At 43.8% G+C, this 23988-nt stretch overlaps 1 long non-coding RNA gene across 1 annotated transcript in view; it reads right to left on the bottom strand.

Moving 5' to 3' along the window:
- Positions 1-11213: 11213 nt before the first annotated feature.
- The window catches only part of LOC140393270 (uncharacterized), a 40782-nt gene continuing 28007 nt past the window's right edge, over positions 11214-23988 (bottom strand). Inside the window, exon 4 of the long non-coding RNA XR_011935562.1 lies at positions 11214-12113. This is a non-coding gene — a long non-coding RNA (uncharacterized lncRNA). The remainder of the gene's footprint in view (positions 12114-23988) is intronic.

A 23988-nucleotide genomic window follows, 5' to 3' on the forward strand; every position in this document is an offset into this window, starting at 1 on the left:
CGATGAGAGAGAGAGTGAGTGAATTGAGAGTCAGTGATAAGACAGAGGGAGAGTGTGAGTGGTGAGAGAGAGGGTGAGTGTGAATGATGAGAGAGGGGGTGAGTGATGAGTGAGAGGGTGAGTGAGTGTGTGATGAGTGAGTAAGTGATGAGAGAGGGTGAGTGAGTGATGAGAGTGAGTGAGTGGTGAGAGAGAGTGAGTGATGAGAGAGTGAGCGATGAGAGGGTGAGTGAATGATGAGAAAGAGGATGAGTGAGTGAGTGTGAGTGATGACAGAGAGGGTGAGTGAGCGGTGAGTGAGTGAGCGGTGAGTGAGTGAGTGATGAGTGAGAGAATGAGTGATGAGAGTGAGAGTGTGAGTGAGTGTGATGAGTGAGTGTGAGTGAATGAGTTGCAAGACAATAAGCTGATGCTGTTTTTTTTTAAAAAGAGCATAGTTTGCACAGATCATCATCATGTGTTATGTTAGGCAGGCAAAAATAGTTTTCATCAGGTCATATAAAACAGGAGGCCGTTAAGCCGCTCCGTCATTTCTTTTAAAAGTGTTTTTGTTGAGTTTGTACATTTTAGAGAATAACGCAACAAAGTAATACCTGCGGCACGATGGTTAGCACCTCTGCCTCACAGCGCCAGGGACCCGGGTTCGATTCCGTTCTTCGGTGACTATGTGGAGTCTGCATGTCCTCCCCGTGTCTGTGTGGGTTTCCTCCGGATGCTCCAGTTTCCTCCCACAGTCTAAAGATGTGCAGGTTAGGCGGATTGGCCATGTTAAATTGCCCATTAGCGTCCAGGGATGAATTGGGGTTGCAGGGTAACGGGGATAGGGTGGGGGAGCGGGCCTGGGTGCAGACTCCATGGGTCTCCCAGGGAATTGGAGGCCCCCCAGGTCCATCCCCTTTGGGCAGGGTGGTGCCCTGGAACTGTCAGCCTGGCACCAGCAGCCTGGGTGTCAGCCTGGCACCAGCAGCCTGGGTGTCAGCCTGGCACTGCCAAGGTGCCTGGGTGGCACTGCCAAGCTGGCATTTTACATGCGGCTGCAATCAGGCCAGAGTGTGAGGGAGCGTGGGTGTTAGGGGGGGGGGAGAGGCGGTGGCCACAGGGACCACCTCATAGGAGGTCGGGAGCGACAACAATTAACCCCTCAATGGCAGCAAAACTAAGGAGCTGGTCATTTCAGGAAGCAAAGTGCTGTACACACCTCTGTCAACATCAACGGGGCGAGGTGGAGATGGTTAGCAGCTTCAAATTCCTACGGGTACACATCTCCAGAAATCTGTCCTGGTCCACCCACATCGATGCTACCACCAAGAAAGCACAATGGCGCCTATACTTCCTCAGGAAACTAAGGAAATTTGGCATGTTCACATTAGCACTTACCAACTTTTACAGATGCACCATAGAAAGCATCCTATCTGGCTGCATCACAGCCTGGTATGTCAACTGCTCGGCTCAAGACCGCAAGAAACTTCAGAGAGTCGTGAACACGGCCCAGTCCATCACACGACCGTGCCTCCCATCCATTGACTCCATCTACACCTCCCGCTGCCTGGGGAAAGCGGGCAGCATAATCATAGACCCCTCCCACACAGCTTACTCACTTCGAACTTCTTCCATCGGGCAGGAGATACAAAAGTCTGAGAACACACACAAACAGATTCAAAAACAGCTTCTTCCCCGCTGTTACCGGACTCCTAAATGACCCACTTATGGACTGACCTCATTAACTCTACACCCCTGTATGCTTCATCCGATGCCAGTGTTTATGTAGTTACATTGTGTACCTTGTGTTACCCTATTACTTATTTCTTTAATTTTATTTTATTTTCATGTACTTAATGATCTGTTGAGCTGCTCACAAAAAATACTTTTCACTGTACCTCGGTACACATGACAATAAACAAAAATCCAAATCCAAATCATAGTGAGTTGGGGGGGGCCGCGTCAAGGGGCTCCAGAGATGGGGATTCCATTTCACTGCACTGAAGAATTCCAGCGAGCGGAGCTCCTCTGCAGAAAACGGGGGTTTTTTGCGGCCTCAGCTGCACGTTCCCTGCTGATGCTCTGCCATTTAGTAAGATCATGGCTGATGAAATGAAAAAAATGAAATGAAAATCGCTTATTGTCACAAGTAGGCTTCAAATGAAGTTACTGTGAAAAGCCCCTAGTCGCCACATTCCAGCGCCTGTTCGGGGAGGCTGGTACAGGAATTGAACCGTGCTACTGGCCTGCCTTGGTTGGCTTTAAAAGCCAGCTCTTTAGCCCTGTGCTAAACCAGCCCCTGATCGACCATTCACAAAGTCCATTTTTGTCTTATCTCCATAACTTTTAATTTCCCTACAGATTAACAACCTTAGGCTTGAAAATGTTTAAAGTCTCAGCTTCCACAACTTCCTGGGATAAAGAATTCCAAAGATTTACCATTCTTTGAGAGAAGAAATTCTTCTTCAAATCCATCTTAAATGAAGTGGAAATGCTAGCGTTGGACGGGGTGAGCACAGTAAGAAGTCTTACAACACCAGATTAAAGTCCAACAGGTTTTTTTCGAATCACTAGCTTTCGGAGCACTGCTCCTTCCAGGGGCTGGTTTAGCAAAGTAGGCTAAACAGCTGGCTTGTAATGCAGAACAATGCCAGCAGCGCGGGTTCAATTCCCGTACTAGCCTCCCCGAACAGGTGTTGGAATGTGGTGACTCAGGGCTTTTCACAGTAACTTCATTGAAGCCTACTTGTGACAATAAGTGATTATTATTATTCATGTGAATGAAGAGGTGTGTTCCAGAAACATATATATAGTCAAAGTCAAAGATGCAATACGATACTTTGAATGCGAGTCTTTGCAGGTAATTAAGTCTACAGGTCCAGACGGAGCAACTGGAGAGAGGGATCCCTCTCCGAAAGCTAGTGATTCGAAACAAACCTGTTGGACTTTAACCTGGTATTGTAAGACTTGTTACTATCTTAAATGAACACCTCTATTGATACAGCCGCACTGCTAATGATTGCCCTGCCCCGCTCATTGGGGAAGCTCATATTCCTTTAAGGATCATGGGGTAACCAATTGTCCCCAGCCAATAGGATCCGGGCAGATTATAACAAGGACCCCAAGTCCCTTTGTCCTACAGCTTTCTGCAGTCTCTCTCCATTTAAATAATAATCCACCTTCTCATTCTTTCTTCCAAAATGAACAATCTCACATTCTCTCACACTGAATTCCATTTGCCAATTTTATACCAACTCACAACCTCTAAATATTTCTCTGTAAGCTATTCATATCGTCCTTTACACCATGTCTTCCCTCCCAGCTTTGTATCATGCGTGTATTTGGCCACAGTACACTATGTTCCTTCCTCCAAATCATTAATATATATTGTGGTGCCTCATGGCTGGTTCAGGCACGGTGGGCCCAAGGGCCTCTTTTTGTGCTGGAAGGCTCTATGACTATGAAGAATGATGGTCCCAGCTCTGATTTCTGGTTACTGCTCCCCAGCGTGAGAAAGACCCCTTATCGCTACTCATAACTTCCTGCTCGTTAGCCAATCCTCTATCCATCCCAGAATGTTACCCACCTTCAACACTATGAGATTACAATGGGATGAGAGAAGAACTAGCTAAGGTAGACTGGGAGCAAAGACTTTATGGTGAAACAGTTGCGGAACAGTGGAGAACCTTTCAAGCGATTTTTCAGTGCCCAGCAAAGGTTTATACCAACAAAAAGGAAGGACGGTAGAAAGAGGGAAAATCAACGTGGATATCGAAGGAAATAAGGGAGAGTATCAAATTGAAGGAAAAAGCATACAAAGTGGCAAAGATTAGTGGGAGACTAGAGGACTGGGAAATCTTTAGGGGGCAACAGAAAGCTACTAAAACTATAAAGAAGCGTAAGATCGATTATAAGAGTAAACTTGCTCAGAATATAAAAACAGATAGTAAAAGTTTCTACAAATATATAAAACAAAAAAGAGTGGCTAAGGTAAATATTGGTCCTTTGGAGGATGAGAAGGGAGATTTAATAATGGGAGACGAGGAAATGGCTGAGGAACTGAACAGGTTTTTTGGGTCGGTCTTCACAGTGGAAGACACAAATAACATGCCAGTGACTGATAGAAATGAGGCTATGACAAGTGAGGACCTTGAGATGATTGTTATCACTAAGGAGGTAGTGATGGGCAAGCTAATGGGGCTAAAGGTAGACAAGTCTCCTGGCCCTGATGGAATGCATCCCAGTGTGCTAAAAGTGATGGCTAGGGAAATTGCAAATGCACTAGTGATAATTTACCAAAATTCACTGGACTCTGGGGTGGTCCCGGCGGATTGGAAATTAGCAAACATGACACCACTGATAAAAAAGGAGGTAGGCAGAAAGCGGGTAATTATAGGCCAGCGAGCTTAACTTCGATAGTAGGGAAGATGCTGGAATCTATCATCAAGGAAGAAATAGCGTGGCATCTGGATGGAAATTGTCACATTGGGCAGACGCAGCATGGGTTCAGAAAGGACAGGTCGTGCCTAACTAATTTAGTGGAATTTTTTGAGGACATTACCAGTGCGGTAGATAACGGGGAGCCAATGGATGTGGTATATCTGGATTTCCAGAAAGCCTTTGACAAGGTGCCACACAAAAGGTTGCTGCATATGATAAAGATGCATGGCATTAAGGGGAAAGTAGTAGCATGGATAGAGTATTGGTTAATTAATAGAAAGCAAAGAGTGGGGATTAATGGGTGTTTCTCTGGTTGGCAATCAGTAGCTAGTGGTGTCCCTCAGGGATCAGTGTTGGGCCCACAATTGTTCACAATTTACATAGATGATTTGGAGTTGGGGACCAAGGGCAATGTGTCAAAGTTTGCAGATGACACTAAGATGAGTGGTAAAGCAAAACTTGCATAGGATACTGGAAGTCTGCAGAGGGATTTGGATAGGTTAAGTGAATGGGCTAGGGTCTGGCAGATGGAATACAATGTTGACAAATGTGAGGTTATCCATTTTGGTAGGAATAACAGCAAAAGGGATTATTATTTAAATTATAAAATATTAAAACATGCTGCTGTGCAGAGAGACCTGGGTGTGCTAGTGCATAAGTCACAAAAAGTTGGTTTACAGGTGCAACAGGTGATTAAGAAGGCGAATGGAATTTTGTCCTTCATTGCTATAGGGATGGAGTTTAAGACTAGAGAGGTTGTGCTGCAATTGTATAAAGTGTTAGTGAGGCCACACCTGGAGTATTGTGTTCAGTTTTGATCTCCTTACCTGAGAAAGGGCGTACTGGCACTAGAGGGTGTGCAGAGGAGATTCGCTAGGTTAATCCCACAGCTGAAGGGGTTGGATTACGAGGAGAGGTTGAGGAGACTGGGACTGTACTTGTTGGAATTTAGAAGGATGAGGGGGGAATCTTATAGAAACATATAAAATTATGAAGGGAATAGATAGGATAAATGCGGGCAGGTTGTTTCCACTGGCGGGTGAAAGCAGAACTAGGGGGCACAGCCTCAAAATAAGGGGAAGTAGATTTAGGACTGAGTTTAGGAGGAACGTCTTCACCCAAAAGGTTGTGAATCTATGGAATTCCTTGCCCAGTGAAGCAGTTGAGGCTCCATCATTAAATGTTTCTAAGATAAAGGTAGATAGTTTTTTGAAGAATAAAGGGATTAACTCCTGCTCCTAGTTCTTATGTTTCTTATGTTCTATGAGAGTAGTAGCCTTTTGTGTGGCACCTGATCAAATGCCTTTTGAAAATCCAAATCTACAACATCGACTGGTTCTCCCCTATCTACCCAGGCTGATACTTCCTCAAAGAGCTCTGTTAAATTTTTCAGACATGATTTCCCCTTCATGAAACCATGCTGACTCCGCTTGATCAGATTATAACTTTCCAAATGCACTGCTACTCTCTCCTGAATAATCCATTCTAATATTTTTCCAATCACTGAATTTAGATGAACTGGCCTCTAATTTCCTGAATTTTGCCTCCTTCCCTTTTTGAACAAGGGTGCTACATTGGCAGTTTTCCAATCCTTTGGCACAGTTCCAGAATTCAAGGATTTTTGGAAAATGACTACCAATGCATCCACAATCTCTGTAGCTACCTCCTTTAAGGTCCAGGGGACTTGTCAGCCTTTAACCCCATTAGTTTGCCTAAAACGAATTCTCTGGTGGTAGTGACTGTATTTAATTCCACCCCCATATTTTTTTTACTATTTCTGGGATACTTGCAGTATCCTCTATAGTGAAGACCAATGCAAAATACCTATTTAACTCCTCTGCAATTTCCATCCCCATTTTCATTCTCTAAACAGCCAATGCTTTCTTTTACTTCTATCTTCCTTTTAATTGACATAAAAAAGCTCTTATTCTGTGTTTTTATGTTTCTGGCTGAGTAAATCCCTCATAATTTATTTTCTCCTTCCTGATTATTTTCTTCGTCCATCTTTGTGGCATTCTGAATTTATCCCAAACTAACCTTCGCCGGGTTATATTTTTCCGCTTTCAACTTAACACCCTCCTTAACTTCCTTGGTTAATCATGGTAGCTCCTTCATCAGATGAGTGTCTCACCTGAGTGGGCTCACCTGATGAAGGAGCTACGCTCCGAAAGCTAGTATTCCAAATAGACCTGTTGGAATTTAACCTGGTGTTGTAAAACTTCTTACTGTGCCCACCCCAGTCCAACGCAGGCATCTCCACGACGCAGCTACCATCGACACCGCAAATTGCCGGCTCAAAGTGGAGAGAATCTCCAAGAAGATCGCGAATATAGACACTGACATCAAGTTTCTACAAAGTTGCAAGAAAGCAGACAAGATCCCGAAAGGACTACAGATCACGAACCCACTCACTCACTTGATGAAGGAGCTACGCTCTGAAAGCTAGTGATTCCAAATAAACCTGTTGGACTTTAACCTGGTGTTGTAAGACTTCTTACTGTAATCATGAAAGGTTATTCCTCCCCTTAAGAGTTTTTTCTCCTCATTGGGATATATTTTAGCTGGGAGTCATGAAATATCTCCTTAAATGTCTGTCACTGCTCATCTATTATCTTACCTACCAATCTATAAGATCAGTCCACTTTGGCCAATTCCATCCTCTTATCTTTGGAATTCCCTTTCTTTATGTTTAACACTGACATTTCAGTCCCAATTTTCTCACACTCAAGCAGAATGCTAAATTCTATCATACTGTGATCATTACTTCCTAGGGGATCCTTAACATTGAGATCATTTATTAAACCTACCTCATTACACATTAGCAGATCCAAGATAGCCGGATACCTAGTTAGCTCCGTAACATATTGCTCCAAGAAACCATACCTAAAGCACTCTATGAATTCATTCTCTTGCCTGGCATTTCCAATTTGATTAGCCCAACCTATATGAAAATTAAACCACCCGTGATTAATGCAGTGCTCTTTTTACATGCATTTGTTATTTCCTGATTTAAACTCTTTCCCACAGCATGCTTACTTTTTGGGGACCTATACAAAACTCCTACCACTCTCTTCCTTTGGTATTTGTCACTTCCACCCAATTCGACTCCATATCCTCTGAGCCTAGATTATCCCTCAGAATTGTACTTACTTCCTCTCTTCTTAGCAGAGCTACCCACCGTCTTTTCCTTCCCGCCTGTCCTTCCTAAAGTCAAATAATTTTGAATATTGATTTTCCAATTTGATCTCCTTACAAATATATCACAGGAAGGTTTATACCCATTTAACTCTATTTGTGCCGTCAGTTCATTTATCTTGTTTATTATGTAACGTGCATTAAGATACAGAGTTCTTAATTTTGTTTATCTACCACCTTTCCTTACACTAAGCCAATCTCTAGGGACAATAGAGACATTGTTGTTTTTTTTGCCTTATATTCCTATGTCTTCCCCCCTTGCTTTCACTCTTTTTGTCTTTTGTTTCTAACCCAGTTTCCAGCTCCTCTAACTCCCTGCTCAGGACCTTGGATTCATGTCTCATTACATTCACCCCCCCCCCCCCCCCCCCCCATCTGGCCTGGGCTTATGAAATCCTAACAACTGTCCTGGCTTGAGACAATTCACACCTCTTTAACCTGTGATTATCCCTCTCTCCAGTCGCACCATCTGGACCTGTAAAGACTTAATTATCTGCAAAGACTCAAAGTATAAACTTGCATCATTGACTTTGTCTATATATGAGTTTGTGGAACCTACCTCTTCATTCACCTGATGAAGGAGCTGCGCTCCAAAAGCTAGTGACGCCAAACAAACCTGTTGGACTTTAACCTGGTGTTGTAAGACACTTTAGGAAGGATATGAAGACTTTAGAGAGGATGCAAAAAAGATCTATGTGAACGGTTCCGGGGATGAGGAACTTCAGTTAAGTGATTAAAGAAGCTGGGGCTGTTCCTATTGGAGAAGAGAAGATTAAGAGGAGTTTTGACAAAGGTGTTCAAAATCATGAGAGGCCCGGACAGAGTACACAGGTAAAAACGTTTCAAAGTGGTACAACAATCGGGGATCAGAGGGAATCTATTTAAGGTAATTAGCAAAAGAAGCAATTGTGACACTACACAAAAAAGTGGTTAGTATTTGGAATGCACTGCATAGGAGTGTGGTGAAGGCAAATGATCTGAAGAGAAAAGATTTGCAGGGTTACAGGAAAAAAACAGGGGAGTGGGACCAGATGAGTGGGAAACAATGGTGTAATGGTAATGCCACTGGACCAATAATCCAGAGGCCCATGATGGTGGAATTTAAATTAAAAGCCAGTCTCAGTAATGGTGACCAGGACAACCATTGTCAGTTGTCATAAAAGCCCATTTGGTTCACTGATGTCCCTTTAGGGAAGGAAATATGCCATCCTCATCTGGTCTGGCCTCCATGTGATTCCAGACCCACAGCAATGAGGCTGACTTGTAACTGCCCTCTGAAATGGCCTAGCAAGCCGCACAGTTCAAGGGAAATTAGGGGTGGGCAACAAATGTGGGCCTTGCCAGTGATGCCCACATCCTATCAAAGAATAAAGAAAAGTTGCCCTTGCTGAGAGCTCGCACTGACGTGACAGGCAAAATGGCGTCCGTCTATGCTCTGACCATTCTATGTAGCACTTTTCATAATCTTAGAATGTCCCAAAACATCTGACAGCCAATTGAGTTTTTCTGGACACTTTTCCAGAGTATCCTTGTTCTAATGCAGGAATGCACAGCAGCCAATTTACAGACCATCAGGTCCCACAAACACTAATATAAGTAACCAGATAATCGGACTATACGTAGTTTGTCAGTTGAGGGATTAATCATTGAATCATAGAATTTATAGTGCAGAAGGAGGCCATATGGCCCATCTAGCACCCTACTTAAGCCCACGCTCCACCCAGTAACCCCGCCTAACCTTTTGGGCATGAAGGGGCAATTGGTCATGGCCAATCCACCTAACCTGCACATCTTTGGACTGTGGGAGGATACTGGAGCAACCGGAGAAACTTCACATAGACAGTCACCCGAGGCTGGAATTGAACTGGGGTCCGGGGAGCTGTGAGGCAGCAGTGCTAACGACTGTGCCACCGTGCTAGCCAGGAAACTGGGAGAGCTCTCCTGTTCTTTCAATAATGCCACAAGATCTTTCACACCCAATGAGGAAGGCAGGTTTAATGTCTCAGCGGGAAAACAGCATCACTAACAGTACTGCACTGAAGTGTCACCCCAGACTATATACCCAAATCTCTGGAGTGGGCATTAAAACCTTTAACGTTCCCACTTAAATGAACAAGTGCTACCAATGGATCACAGCTGATGACCATGTTTGATGCTTAGTCAGGACAGGCTAAATAAATCTGTAGATTTAACTAGCTACATAAGCAAAGTGAGTGGGGGGGAGGGGGTTAAAGAAAACTGAATATCATAAGCAGGAAGGTCATAAAGGCGAAGCTTGGAAATCTAAAATGAAATCAAAATGTACTGAAAAAATAGTCAGCAGGCAGTCAACATCGGTAATGGGAAAATAATGTTTGTCAGCAGTTTTCAGTCTATGAGAGTTGATTTATCTTTTCAATGTTTCTAAATGTTTGCAAATGAGCACTGATCTGCTTCTTAGGGGCCTGAGAATATGTACTGCATGGGATCAGTTTTACAGGAGGAGTGAGATAGGAGGGGAAGGCATGAGTTGAAATCACTGGAAGAAAAAAGGTTGGCAGAGTTTAGAGGCAGCTCCATTAACAGGAACAGTCACTAAGTACCTAACGGGAAAACACAGAGAGAAAGAAAAGTAGCAACGGGCAAATAAAGAGTGTGTCCCAGCAGAATTTGGCAATTTCCAAAACAGTGGGAAATTCCTGGAGCTCCATGTAATAAAAAGAGAATTTGACTCAGTCACCACAGAAACCAGTGGCCCTGCTAAATGTCAATTCCATTTGAATAATTCCTTATTTTTGTGAAAGTTGAATGATGATGAGGGCCAATATGTTTTACATAATATTATCTGCTAGGTAAAAAGGGTTAAAGGCAGTTTCAAAGCTCGATGAAAAGGAGCATTAGAACCACATAGCATAGTGCCTATCACGGAACCAACCAATTAGTCTTTCTCCCCTGTTCATACACTATGGTTCTGTAATTTTTAATGTATATTTCCCCAAATCTTTTGAAAATTATATTAAATCAACTTCCATCACCTTTTCAGGTTCAGATCATAATTCAGATAAGACCATAAGACATAGGAGCAGAATTAGACAATTCGGCCCATCACGTCTGCTCCACAATTCATGGCTGATATGTTTCTCATCCCCATTCTCCTGCCTTCTCCCCAAAACCCCTGATCTCCAGATCATAACAACTCGCTGAGGGAAAGAAAATGCCTCCTCAATTCTTTGCCATTTCTGCCAAATATCTTAATTTTCTGTCCTCTCGTTTCCGACCCTCTATTAGTGTAAGCAGTTTCTCCCTAACTATTCTACTGAATCCCCTCATAGTCGTGAACGCAAATGCATATTAATTCTGAGGCAAATTTAGAGTGATGTAAGCAAAGTTAAAATATTTGAAATGGTGTGTACAAATATCAGCAAAAATATTAACATCATTTGCTAACATTGCATGTTAATTTAAAACATTAAATGCTTCCAGTTTATTTTGGTAATTTGAGGAGATACGTTTATGAAGAAAAACAAAGCTTTAGGATGTTTTGACATAAAATTATGAGGTCTGACATAATTTAAACTCTCAGCAACATTGATGATTGATTTGATTTATTGTCACATGTACCGAAGTACAGTGAAATGTATTTTTCTGCAGCCAAGGGAACGTACACAGTACCTACATAGTAGACACAAGAATAATCAGCAGAGTACATTGATAAATGGTACATCGACAAAACAGTGATTGGTTACAGTGCGGAACAAGGGGCCAAACAAAGCAAATACATGAGCAAGAGCAGCATAGGGCGTTGTGAATAATGTTCTTACAGGGAATAGATCAATCCGAGGGGGAGTCGTTGAGGAGACTTGTAGCTGTGGGGAAGAAGCTGTTCCTATGTCTGGATGTGCGAGATTCAGACTTCTGTACCTTCTGCCTGATGGAAGGGTCTGGAAGAAGGCAATGCCTGGGTGGGAGGGGTCTCTGATAATGCTGTCTGCCTTCCTGAGGCAGCGAGAGGTGTACACAGAATCAATGTGGGGGTGGCATGTTTGTGTGATGCGTTGGGCTGAGTTCATCGCAGTCTGCAGTTTCTTGCGACCTTGGACCGAGCAGTTGCCATACCAAGCTGTGATGCAGCCAGATAGGATGCTCTCTATTGCACATCTGTAGAAGTTTGTGAGAGTCGATGCAGACATGCCAAATTTCTTTAGCTTCCGTAGGAAGTAGAGACATTGTTGGGCTTTCTTGACTGTTGCATCAACGTGAGTGGACCAGGACAGACTGTTGGTGATGGTGATCCCCAGGAACTTAAAGCTATCGACCATCTCCACTTCGGAGCCATTGATGCAGACGGGAGTGTGTGTCGTGCTGCGTTTCCTGAAGTCGATGATCAGTTCCTTGGTCTTTCCAACATTTAGAGAGAGGTTGTTTTCAGTACACCGTTCAACCAAGTGATTTATCTCCCTCCTGTAGTCTGATTCGTCATTGTTTGAGATGCAGCCCACCACAGTTGTATCATCCGCAAACTTAAAGATTCAGTTGGACACATTAAATGTATATAACATACTGATGTATTTTATATCAGTAACATGTTAGATAAATATAAATGCATGTTTGTGACAGCATGCATTGCATTATAAGATCATTAGCTACATATGAAGGCCCTCAATATTAATTCAATTTATTTATTAACAATTAATAAAGAACAATGGCTTATATTTATATCAGCTTAGGTTTTTTTTAAGTACGGTTTAATGCAATTAATTACAAATTGTAACATTACGGGCCTTGAGCAATATTTTACATAGAGATCTTTGAAACTGGCATAATGCAATTCCGCTCTAATTATGATTTATGATATGTTAACAGCGCAGGGATGACGTATGTGGATAATGACTGCTGCTCAGAGCTCTGTCTATCATAGCTCTAGGAATCGGGATAATAATGTACAAGGTATTATGAGTATATAGGGGCAAGAGATTGAACCATTCTTTGACTTCAAGTGTGAAATGTAATAATCTAACATAGGCTAATTGTTCTGTGATGTTCAGAGGGGATGCTCACTGTGACTAAGCTAAAGTGAGAGGCAAAGTTTCTCTCAAGGGAAAATAAACTAACCATAATTGTGCCGGAAACTATTTAAAGAAACTCAAATCATAGCTACTGCACAAATAAACATCCTCAAGATAGCAAAATAACCAAAGGAACTGATTAAAACTTGTGCAATCTTTATATAAGTGCACATAAAAATCTAAGTTTCGAGTGCACATGCAGTCTAACAATGTTTAATTTTACAGTCAATATCAATTCCTCTAAGTTTCATCTGAGATTGGAACACCAAATTTTCTGAGAACAGTGGCAAAGTTATATTTTGTTGGTAAGAATGTACATATTATTTGCATATAAGTTTTATTTCTTTAATGTAGAATGAGATATATATATATACAGTTTAGGCAGGCTGTAGTTTTGTATATCTGTCTTGAGCTGTGAAGCAGATAATATCTTGAAGGGTCCCATCATATACTTAAAACCAAGTGGGAAAAGTGTTTTGCCTAACTTTCCCATTGAATAAGTTGTATAATTTTAGGTCTCATGTTAATTTTGGAGGAAGCTCTGTTAATCTGATGCCTCGGTAGAAATATTCTACCCGTTGAATTCCAATACAAACTTGCTAAGGGAATGACCAAGAGTCTCCCATTTTATTTCAGTGAGAAAGTGAGAGTAAATTCCCAGCCTTAATATTTTAGTAAGAACACAAATATTGTTGTTGCTGTTTCTCTAGATATAAATTAGATGTTTGACACCAGTGCTACTTAAACAATACCAACTTATCATGCCAGGTTAGCCATGTCACAAGGAAAGTCAATGATGGCACAATGGATATTTAACGAAAGGTTCAGGATGGGAAGATGCTGAAGAGTAATGGTAATATTGTGGGAATGGAATAAGGATATGGAATCAAGGTTGGATATCCGGTATGTATTGCAAATTCTGAGCAATTTTTACATTCAGAAACCAAAGTGATGGACCAAAGTCCATTGTGCAACTTGACACCAGGGTTGAAAGTCATGAAAATAGATGAAATGGACATGGACTGGGTGGGCTGAGTAGGCTCCTACTGTGCCAGATTGACTCCACGTAATGGAGATAAAGTGGAAGCAGTTGACGACAAGATTGGATTTTAAAATCATGGCGACTGTGGAAAAAAGGAAAGGCGGAGAAATAATAAATGCTAGAGTTTTGAGAACTTGGGAAAGGATGTCAAAAACTAGTTTTCCTTTCGTTCAGTATAATGGACAGATGAAGAAAAGGCCAGGGGGGGAAATGCAGGAAACGACTTGAGCACAGAAATCAAGACTGACATTTCCAGTGTAAAGCTGCAAGGTTTGAGGCACATCTTTCAAACTAAGTCTGCCCTCTTAGTTGGGCATAAAAGATTTCATGCTACTATTTTGAAAAAGAGCAGCGAAAGTTATCCCTCAATCAGCAGCACATTACAAAAAAGATTATCTAGCTATTATCATGTTGCTGGATTGGGGAGCATGCTGTCCACAAATTGTCTACCTTGCTTCCTACATTACGATAGTAACTACAGGCGTGATTCACCCCAAAGGTTTCAATGTTATTTTGGGCGAGTCTGGCAGGGTGTTTCACGTCAGCACATCACACTCTCCCAACATTCGATCTTCAAGCTTCTAGCTCAGATCCCCTGGCATCAATTCATATCTTGGTGCGGAGCCCACACATGTCACCTGCTATAGACCCCTGACTCATCAAGCGTGCAGCTCACAATGTCTTCTCTTTGTCCCCACAGGAGAAGATAGTCCACAATAAGAGGGAAAGAAGACAGAGGGCAGGATGCCAGAGATCCCAGTCCTCACCTCCGAAAAGGAACTGGCCCTGGAGATCACGGAGTTGCCCGAGGAGAGAGCAGTGACCAACAGTAAGGTTGCTCTGTGCCAGAGATGTGAGGATCCACTATCCCTTCATCCAGATGACCTGTCTCAAATGAGTTGTTGTTGTCCTTCCCTCTCACTGCCCACATGTTCATTGCCTTGCAGGATGAGACCGAGTCATCCGGAGTCGTGCCCCCCACTGCCCCCACCACCCAAGAGATCACATCGAAGAAAAGCTCCAAAGAGAATACCAGCGATGCGTCACAGCTATCACCCACACCTTCCACCATCGCAGAGTTACACACCCGGTGGGCAACATTGGTGGACAGGCTTCGGGGGCACTTTCTGGTGAGTACGACACAGTTGCTAATGCACATCAGGTGGAGGCAGGAACATCCAAGGGAGGCAGCAATTTGAGGTCAACTAGAATCCAGGACACAGCTGGGTCCCAGCCAGAAGTCGGGCCTCTGGACAAGGTTCTCCCAGAGCTGATGCAGATGACAGGACAATGCCATGGCATTCAAGAGAGGGTGTCAGCAACATTCCAGCAACTGCAAGGTCAATTGGAGAATCCTAAAGCCTTCAAGCGCAGGAGATGGTGCCGGCAGTGCATGCACCCAGGCCAACATTGCTAGGGAATTCCTTCTAATCAGGTTTCCACTTTGCCACAGCAGGAAAATGGTTATCAAAGTCACAAATTAAATTTTATGTTACTGTGATAAAGGTTTTATTCATTTGCGGTCTAAGGGCTTGATTCTCCGTCGGCGGGAAAATCTGTTTCGCCGGCAGCGCACTCACGCCCGTGGATTTCCCGGCTGGGCTGCGGGGGTGGAGGATCCCACTGCCAACGGGGGCGTGCCGCACCAGAGAACGTGTGTGGCGGGATGGAGGATCCCGCTCCTAATGTTTAGCGGTGTTCAAAATCAAAAAATATATTTTTTTTTTCCAAATGTAATCTTTATTCTGAGACTTATTTCCTCACACAGCCCATTATTTTCTCTGTTATTCTGTTATTGTTGAATTGTCTCAGAAGTCATTGAAAGATCAGGTCATAAAATCATACCCATGACATGCATTCCCCCTCCATTGGCTCCGAACTAAAAACGGAGACATTACGACAAGTTACCAAAAGCTTGTCCATGAGAAGTGTTTTATTAGAGTGTCTTAACAGAGAAGAGAGAGATAGAGAGGTTTAGGAAGGGAATTCTAGAGATGGCTGAAAGCATAACCAACAGCAGGTGTGCAACGTATAAGAAAATTAAAACCCGGCTCCTAAATATGGATATGCAAATTAAGGCCCAGATCTTTCAGTCTCCAGATGGTTGTATCACAGACATACCCAGAATAAATGCTGGGGCACCCTCAGAAGTCCCAATGCAAGGACTCCATGGGAATTGCCTGGAAAGTTTCAACTTCAGATCAGCAAATCCCTTGCATCGGGAATCCTCCCAAAAGGTTTCCAGCTCTGAGATATATTCAGAAACTTCGGAGTTTTACTGCACTTAAATCATATTTTTGATGTTAATACCTCATAGTAATAACTTTAAAGTTGTATTCATGATTATAAACATAGAAACAACAGAAAACGCAGTCGGCCATTCAGTCCTACGAGCCTGCTCCACTATTCAGTATGATTATGGCAGGTTCTCTATGTCAACACATTTCTTCCGTGCTCTCCCCATTCCCCTTGGCGTCATTAGTCTAGATGTGTATCTATTTTCTTCTTAAATATAGCCAATGACGTGGCCTCCACAGCCTTCTGTGGTAGAGAATTCCATCGGTTCATCAACCTCTGAGTGAAGAGGTTTCTCCTCATCTCAGTCCTAAAAGGACTATCCCACATCCTGACATGGTGACCCCTTGTTCTAGAACCTCCCAACCAGAGTAAACAACACCCTTACATCCAATTTGTCCAGCCCTGGCAGAATGTTGTACATTTCTGAAATTCTCTCTCATTCTTATAAACCTCAGTGAATACAGGTCCAGTCGTCCCAATCTCTCTTCGTAGGACTTCTACTTTGCTTTGTTTTGTTATTTACAGCACAGAAGGAGGCCACTCAGCCCATCGTGTCTGCACCGGCCCTCGGAAAGAGCACCCTACTTAAGCCATGTCTCCATCCTATCCCCGTAACCCAGCAACACCACCTAACCTTTTGGACACTAAGGGGCAATTTAGCATGGTCAATCCACCACGCAGACACGGGGAGAAAGTGCAAACTCCACACAGAGAGTCACCCGAGGCCGGAATTGAACCCGGGACCCTGGAGCTGTGAGGCAGCAGTGCTTGCCACTGTGCCAGTCCTAGCTCTCTTGCTGACCATTTTGAAATTGTGACTCTTTGTCACTGACATAATAACTAGAGGAAACAGAATATCCTTCTTTACCCTGTCAAAATTGTTCATAATTTTGAGCACCTTAAGAAGGTCACTTCTTAATCTTCTCTGTTCCAAGGAGAACAACATGGCTTCTACTTGGTGATGCTTTGTTGCTGCTTGGTTGTTCCATTCCCCTATTCACAAGACCGGGAGGGGGGGAACAGAATCAGCGGCGATCCTCCGAAACCCCCCGCTGACAGCGGCATCGAGGTTTGCAACCCCCACCAGCAGGAGAATGCAAACGGGTCACTTGAACCCATTTGCATCCTATTAATGGGCTGGACATCAGATTCTCCAACACAACATGATGCTCCGTCCCTCTGGGCCGGGATTCAGGCGGGCGTGGATTGGTGCAAGTTTTTTGCCAGCCTGGACCTGATGCAGTGAACCTCGCGGCAGGCTAAAGGGTTAAGTATTTAAGGTAGGTCCCACCAAAGTTCGAGAGGAGGGCTCCCCACAATCCAAATCCTGCCCACTCCATGCCCCAGCTCACCCCACTAAATCTCCCATCAGGGACTCCCTCAGACATCCTCATTAAAGACCCACAGAACCCTCATCAGAGACCCCCACCAGATCTCCCATCAGAGACTCCCACCAGACCCCCCCAATCAGAGAAGCCTCAGACCCTCCCATCAGTGACCCCCCCACATCAGAGACCACCCCATCAGACCTCCCATCAGAGAACCCCCATATCAGTGACCCCATATACCAGAGAACCCCAATATCAGAGACCACCCCATATCAGAAACGCCTCTATAACAGAGAACCCTCCATATCAGTAACCCCCAATATAAGAGAACCCTCCATATCCGAAACCCCATATCAGAGACCCTCATATCAAAGAACTCCCTAACAGAGACCCCATGTTAGAGAATCCCCACGAGAATGCATCTCAAATACCCCGCTGTGAACCTAACCAATGTTTATAAACATCTAGGAGTTAAGTGCTTTCAGTTCCTCTTTTTCTCAGCAGAAAGCACTTAACTGCTTTTCATAGCTAAATGTTTATAAATATTGTGGCTAGGTTCACAGCAGGGTACTTGAGATGCAGCCAAGTGTGAAGGGAAATTAAAATAAAACATCTGGCAGTTTGGAAGTGAGTGCCTTATCAATTACAGCCGACTAAAAGCTATTTTTCTTTGAAAGTGAACAGAAGCCTTGCAGATAAAATGATCTGAGGGTGTTTAAAGCCTTGCTATGTATTTTGACTTCCTAATAGGGGCTGCTTTCTACACCTGTCTGAGGCAGGATGTGCAGGGGACAGGTGAGTGAAAAAGTAGTGATTTTCCACTGTTTCTGACTAGACTGCTTTTCAGCTTCCAGGTCTGGGTGAATGATAGGGTTGGTGTCTTTTTGGGGTCGCTCTGATATGGGGTGCTCTCTGAAATGGGGTTTCTCTGATATGTGGGGTTCTCTGTTATGGGGGTTCTCTGTTGTGGGGGGTCTCTGATATGGGGATTCTCTGATATAGGGAGTGCCTGATATGGGGGGTTTCTGTTATGTGTGGTCTCTGACGGTGGGTCTCTGATCTGGGATGGTCTACGTTGGGGGATGTCTAAGATGGGACATCTTAGAATTTACCATTACAAGGGGATATAAATTTAAGGTGAAAGGTGGAAGATATAGGAGGGATATCAGAGGTAGGTTCTTTACCCAGAGAGTAGTGGGGGCATGGAATGCACTGCCTGTGGAAGTAGTTGAGTCGGAAACATTAGTGACCTTCAAGCAGCTGTTGGATAGGTACATGGATTACGGGAAAATGATATAGTGTAGATTTATTTGTTCTCAAGGGCAGCACGGTAGCATTGTGGATAGCACAATTGCTTCACAGATCCATGGTCCCAGGTTCGATTTCGGCTTGGGTCATTGTCTGTGCGGAGTCTGCACGTCCTCCCCGTGTCTGCGTGGGTTTCCTCCGGGTGCTCCGGTTTCCTCCCACAGTCCAAAGATGTGCGGGTTAGGTGAATTGGCCAATGATAAATTGCCCTTAATGTCCAAATTGCCCTTGGTGTTGGGTGGAGGTGTTGAGTTTGGGTAGGGTGCTCTTTCCAAGAGCTGGTGCAGACTCAGGGGGCCGAATGGCCTCCTTCTGCACTGTAGATTCAATGATAATCTATGATTAATCTAGGACAAAGGTTCGGCACAACATCGTGGGCCGAAGGGCCTGTTCTGTGCTGTATTTTCTATGTTCTATGTTCTATGTTCTGATATGGGGGGGGGTCTCTGATGGTGGGGTCTCTGGTATGGGGGATCTCTGCTGAGGGTGTCTGGTGAGGGGTCTAGTGGAGAGTCTTTGATGGGGGGTCATGGAGGGGTCGGGTCACCCTCAGCTCCAGCAGGAAATATGGTCTTCCAAACAGAGAGTCCAGTCCCAGATGTATTATTCAAATATAAATTGTAGTGCTTTCATTCCTGCACATATTGTAAAATTTAAATGAAAAGGGACCTAGGAGCAATTGTTTCTCAAATAACCTGCATTTGTGTGTTGCTATGAGGCATTCAACGGAATTAGTGGATTATTTAAAAAATAAATAGAATAGAATCTTTTTGTGATGCTTTTCGTGCTATGAATGACTTTTTTGAAGTTTGTTCGGGAACAGTACTGGATGAAATTTCTGTGATCTAGTCAGGCGTATACCTAGGGCACGATGTTTCCTGCATCCGGGGGCACCCAACATCTGCTGGTTACTTTACTTAAGCCTCGGAGATATATTCATGATTGTCAATTTCTCCTTAACTGACTTGCCAAACTCAAAGGAGGAAACAAAAATATCAAACTGAACACCAATTAAGAATTTAATCCACCAGAGGATTGCTGCCTATTGATATATATATTCTTACAAGATAAATAATTTGTAACTCATTAACTAACTCTGTCTATCCTGGCTTTTTTCAGAAGAACATTTCCCTTTTAACCTCTTCGCAAGAGTGTCTCGGAATGACTCATCTTGAAATATAGTTGTTATTTTTAACCTCCTTTCCTTTAGGGAGGTGACTAACCCTATTTGGTGCCTCACTCTGATAGCACAGCTTTGAAGTGTGATGCCAGAGAGTAATAATCAATTTTCCACAGTTCTGTGACACATGGGGCTTCAAAACCTGTTGAACATCTCAGCTCTCTAGGTCTTTACTTTCTACATCAGGCATTTAAAGCTTTTAAAGTCTTTAAATTAGTGCTAGAGATGTTGGAAAAACCTTAAACCATTCGTACAAATACACACTGGTTTAACAATGAAAATACATCTAACATCCAGCCACTAATATCAGCAACAGTGAAACCTTGAGTCACTATTTCTTGACTTACCTGACATTTGTGTGGAATTGAAGCAGGAGAAGACTGTGCAGCTGGGAAATTCTGAGCTTGCTGACGTTTGTGAAGTGCTGGAAGTCAGTACGTTAGCAAGGAGAGTGAGACATGAATCTCCAAGGCACTGATGCATTGGATTAAAGCTTTTGTATTCTAGCTCAAGTGAGGATTTTGTGCTCTTTCCTTAATAATAATGGGAACAGGGCAGTGATACCCTGAATACGGACCTACTGCCCCATTGTGCCGGCGCTGTAGCTATGGCAACATTGCACTGGGCCTATCCCTGATGGATGGGGTGATCCCAAGTGAGGCAGCAGATCCATTTAATTTCTATGCCACACATAGGAACTACCCCCTCCCCCTTCACCATTGTCACTTTTGGAATGAACTGACTAGCATTTTTTGACCACGTTGCTGAAGGGGATTCCTGGAGGTAATCTTTTTTTAAATTGGCATGGGAGGGGCAGGGATGCCTCTCCGGGCTCTGCCAAATCAGCCTGGCCCGGCGACGGCCCTTACAAATTTGTGAATTCCCTATTGGTGCCAACTGAACCCAGTTCTGGGGGGGGGGGTTTCATCACGTAACCACCTGTCTCCAATTTGCCTGCCAAAATGCCATCGGTAACCAGGCATGTCCCGGTAGTGCTCCGCCTTCTCATTCCAACTGGAAAGAGAAAACTCTTGGTTGTCCAATGTGATAATTGTTCATTGTCAGTGTAACAACCTTTTTCCCCTATCCTGACATTTTTATCACAAATAAGCAGAAGATCAAAGAAAATGAAAAGAATGCATAATGTTGTTTAATACCCTGATGCTTTTTCTCCCAGATTGCTCACTGCATTGCCCTAGAGACTGCATGGAGACTCTTGGCCAATCCTGACGGGTTGGCGACTCTTAAGGTCCCCACCCCCAAATGTTATATTCCAGTCAAGCCCCCAGATATTGAGGCATCCAAGAACCAGCTCAATTTCCCATTCAGCTGATTACATTTTTGCAGTGCAAAGTTATACTTGTTGCACAAGAATAACTGCTGCCACTAAAACTAAATATGAATTGATAGACCTGAAGTTACAAAAATAATGGAACCATCTCACTGACAAGAAAACATCCATCATCGACAGCTCTACAACAAAACACATCAGTGCAGTGGCACTAGACAGCTAAATGAGGTCCAACTGGGACCCTTGCAGTCAAAAAACATGCATTATCTTTTTAATGATGCTGAAATGGCTCATTGCTACACTGCCATTTACCATCAGATCATGTTCGTCATTGTGTCCGTGACGGAAAATAATGTCAGAATGCTTCATCTCCATGCATGAAGTCTGGAAAATTGATATATTCTTTAACCAGAGACTAGAGGACTGAAGTTATTTGCCAATGAAAAATAAACAAAATTAATTTTGGCATTGTAGGTTTTCCTTCAAATTATACAATTCTTTGTCCTACCATCACACTGTCCTTACCTGTCTGTTTATATGTTCAAAAATTAATCCTCAGCTATCCAATATGCTCACTCTGCTGATTGTTATGACGTGAAGTGCGATTTAACAGCCTCATCGTGCCCAACGTGGTGTCGGGACAAGGCCGTTGAATCTCGCGTAAGGCCTCTCGTGAGATTTGCAATGCTCAAAACACCTCGCCAGATTTAACGGAGTCTCTCGAGACGTCGCGATCTGGATCTCCCCCTCACTGGGCGTGATCCAGATCAGCATGTTTAAATTAGTCATTCAGCTCATTTACATACGCGTTTGTGGGATTCTCCCAGTGTCCGGAACCTAATGGCCAAGCCTGGGAAATCTCGCCAGGGCACTGGTTTTCACAAATGTGCACCAGTTGTAACAGCACCTGGGGGTGCAGAGTCTCCCAGGCCATTAGACACCCCGGGTGGTCGGAGACAGTGACACTCTGGCACTCCCTCTGGCACCCAGACACCTTGGCACTACCAGCCAGGCACCAAGGCAATGTCACCTGGGCACTTCTAGTGTGCCCGAGTGACATTACCAGGCGAGCAGGGGCACTTCCAGGGTGGCAATGCCAGCTGCCCGGGTGCCAAATTGACACTGCCATTGTTCGGGCCCGGGGGTGGCCTTACCAGCTGGAGGGGGTGCCTTTATGGACAGCTGGTGGGGAGAGAGGTTGCCAGTTGTTTACGGCATAGGCTGCAACTGGCATAGGACTCCGAAGTGCTTACAGAGGAGAGGCGGTGGCACAATTGTATTGTCACAAAACTAGTAATCTAGAGACCCAGGGTAATGCTCTGGGGACATGGGTTTGAATCCCACCATGGCATATAGTGAAAATCAAATTCAATAAAAATCTGGAATTAATGATGAGCATGAAATGATTGTCATAAAAACGCGTGTTCAGAAAACCAATCTGGTTTACTAATGTCTTTAGGGAAGGAAATCTGCAGATTCCAGCACCAAAGGAATCGTCCAGAGCGTTCTGGATGCTTCCTCCCTTCTCCTCCTCCTCTAGTATTTCCCAAAGGCTAGTGGCAAGCGCAGCAAGCTAATGATGGCGAGGTTGCTTAGGATGCAGCAGGCAGGCTCTGCCATGTACTGGAGCAGGCGGGTATCAGAACTGTTAATCTAGGATGCCGATGGTCTACACTTGTTGTATGGGTGCTCAAGTGGAGGACAGCTATTAACTACTGAAGAATGGGCAGGACTTGCTATTAAGCAGCCTCTGACTGCATTGATGTGATGGCTTTGTTATGGCCAGAGTGACTCGCGATAAAGGTATTGTGACAGCTGTCGGGATATTGAGCATTCCTCAACATGATACTTTGTGCAACTACCTGTTTGGGGAATGGAATACTTTGTGGTTCCATACATCTCCCCATTGGGATCTGTATTGGGATGCACAGAGCCATGTGCATGCTCTTGATGGCACCCTGCACCATCAGGAATTCCTGTAGTCTGGAAAATCCACATTCCCATTCTTCTCGCTTCTCTGCTTGGGGAGAAAACAATGAAGTACCCTTTCCTTCAGTGAACTCCCAGGTACAACTGCACACAACACACTGATAAATGTTGGCAATGTCACTGGCTCCAGGTTGGAAGGCTTTGAGGAAAGGCTACAGCTATTGGCAGTGCCATGGTCATACTGGCACAGTTCAGTGAACACTTCCTCGGTGGTGTCTAGCTGTAGCAGCCACTGCTGCAGGCTAAGGTGGAGGGAGGGGAAATGCTCTCTGAAGACTCTCAAGGGAATCCATGTTTGACAATTAGTTTTAGTTTTGTTATGTGCAATGATCAACTAATCAAAATATATTCATCAAATAATCTATCATTATATGCTGTTTAATTTTGATTGTTATATTCTTTGTTGTGGCCGCAGAGAGAAAGAATCACAGGGGGTACATGTTGAGTTCATATAAAATGGTGCAAGGGGTTTATTCCCAAGATGCTGCTCAAACAGGGTACAATGGTAACTCAACAAAAGCCTGTGAAACGTTCCGATTACGCAAATTGTGACACTACACCAGCCAACGGTGTTACTCTGATACATAACACTTTACTCCTTTACTGTCTCTTGCATATTTACTTAATCAAACTCGTTAACACAGATCAAACACATTGTGCCATAACTAACATTGTTATGTTACAGATAAATCTGTACATTTGTAAGACAATCTCTTGGGTGAACATCTGTCTCGTTGTGGCAGAACAGGACATTTAGGAACTTTGTTCTTCGGGGTATCAGGAGTGTCTTCCTGTACACTGGTTGGTGTTACATCTGGCAAAATCAACTCAGGGACTGTCTGGTTGTGTGGATGATTCTGTCGTAACAGATTCCATACTTTTGGCAGTTGTAG

The sequence above is a fragment of the Scyliorhinus torazame genome, chromosome 16, assembly GCF_047496885.1.
Source record: "Scyliorhinus torazame isolate Kashiwa2021f chromosome 16, sScyTor2.1, whole genome shotgun sequence".
In the NCBI taxonomy this organism is placed as follows: domain Eukaryota; kingdom Metazoa; phylum Chordata; class Chondrichthyes; order Carcharhiniformes; family Scyliorhinidae; genus Scyliorhinus; species Scyliorhinus torazame.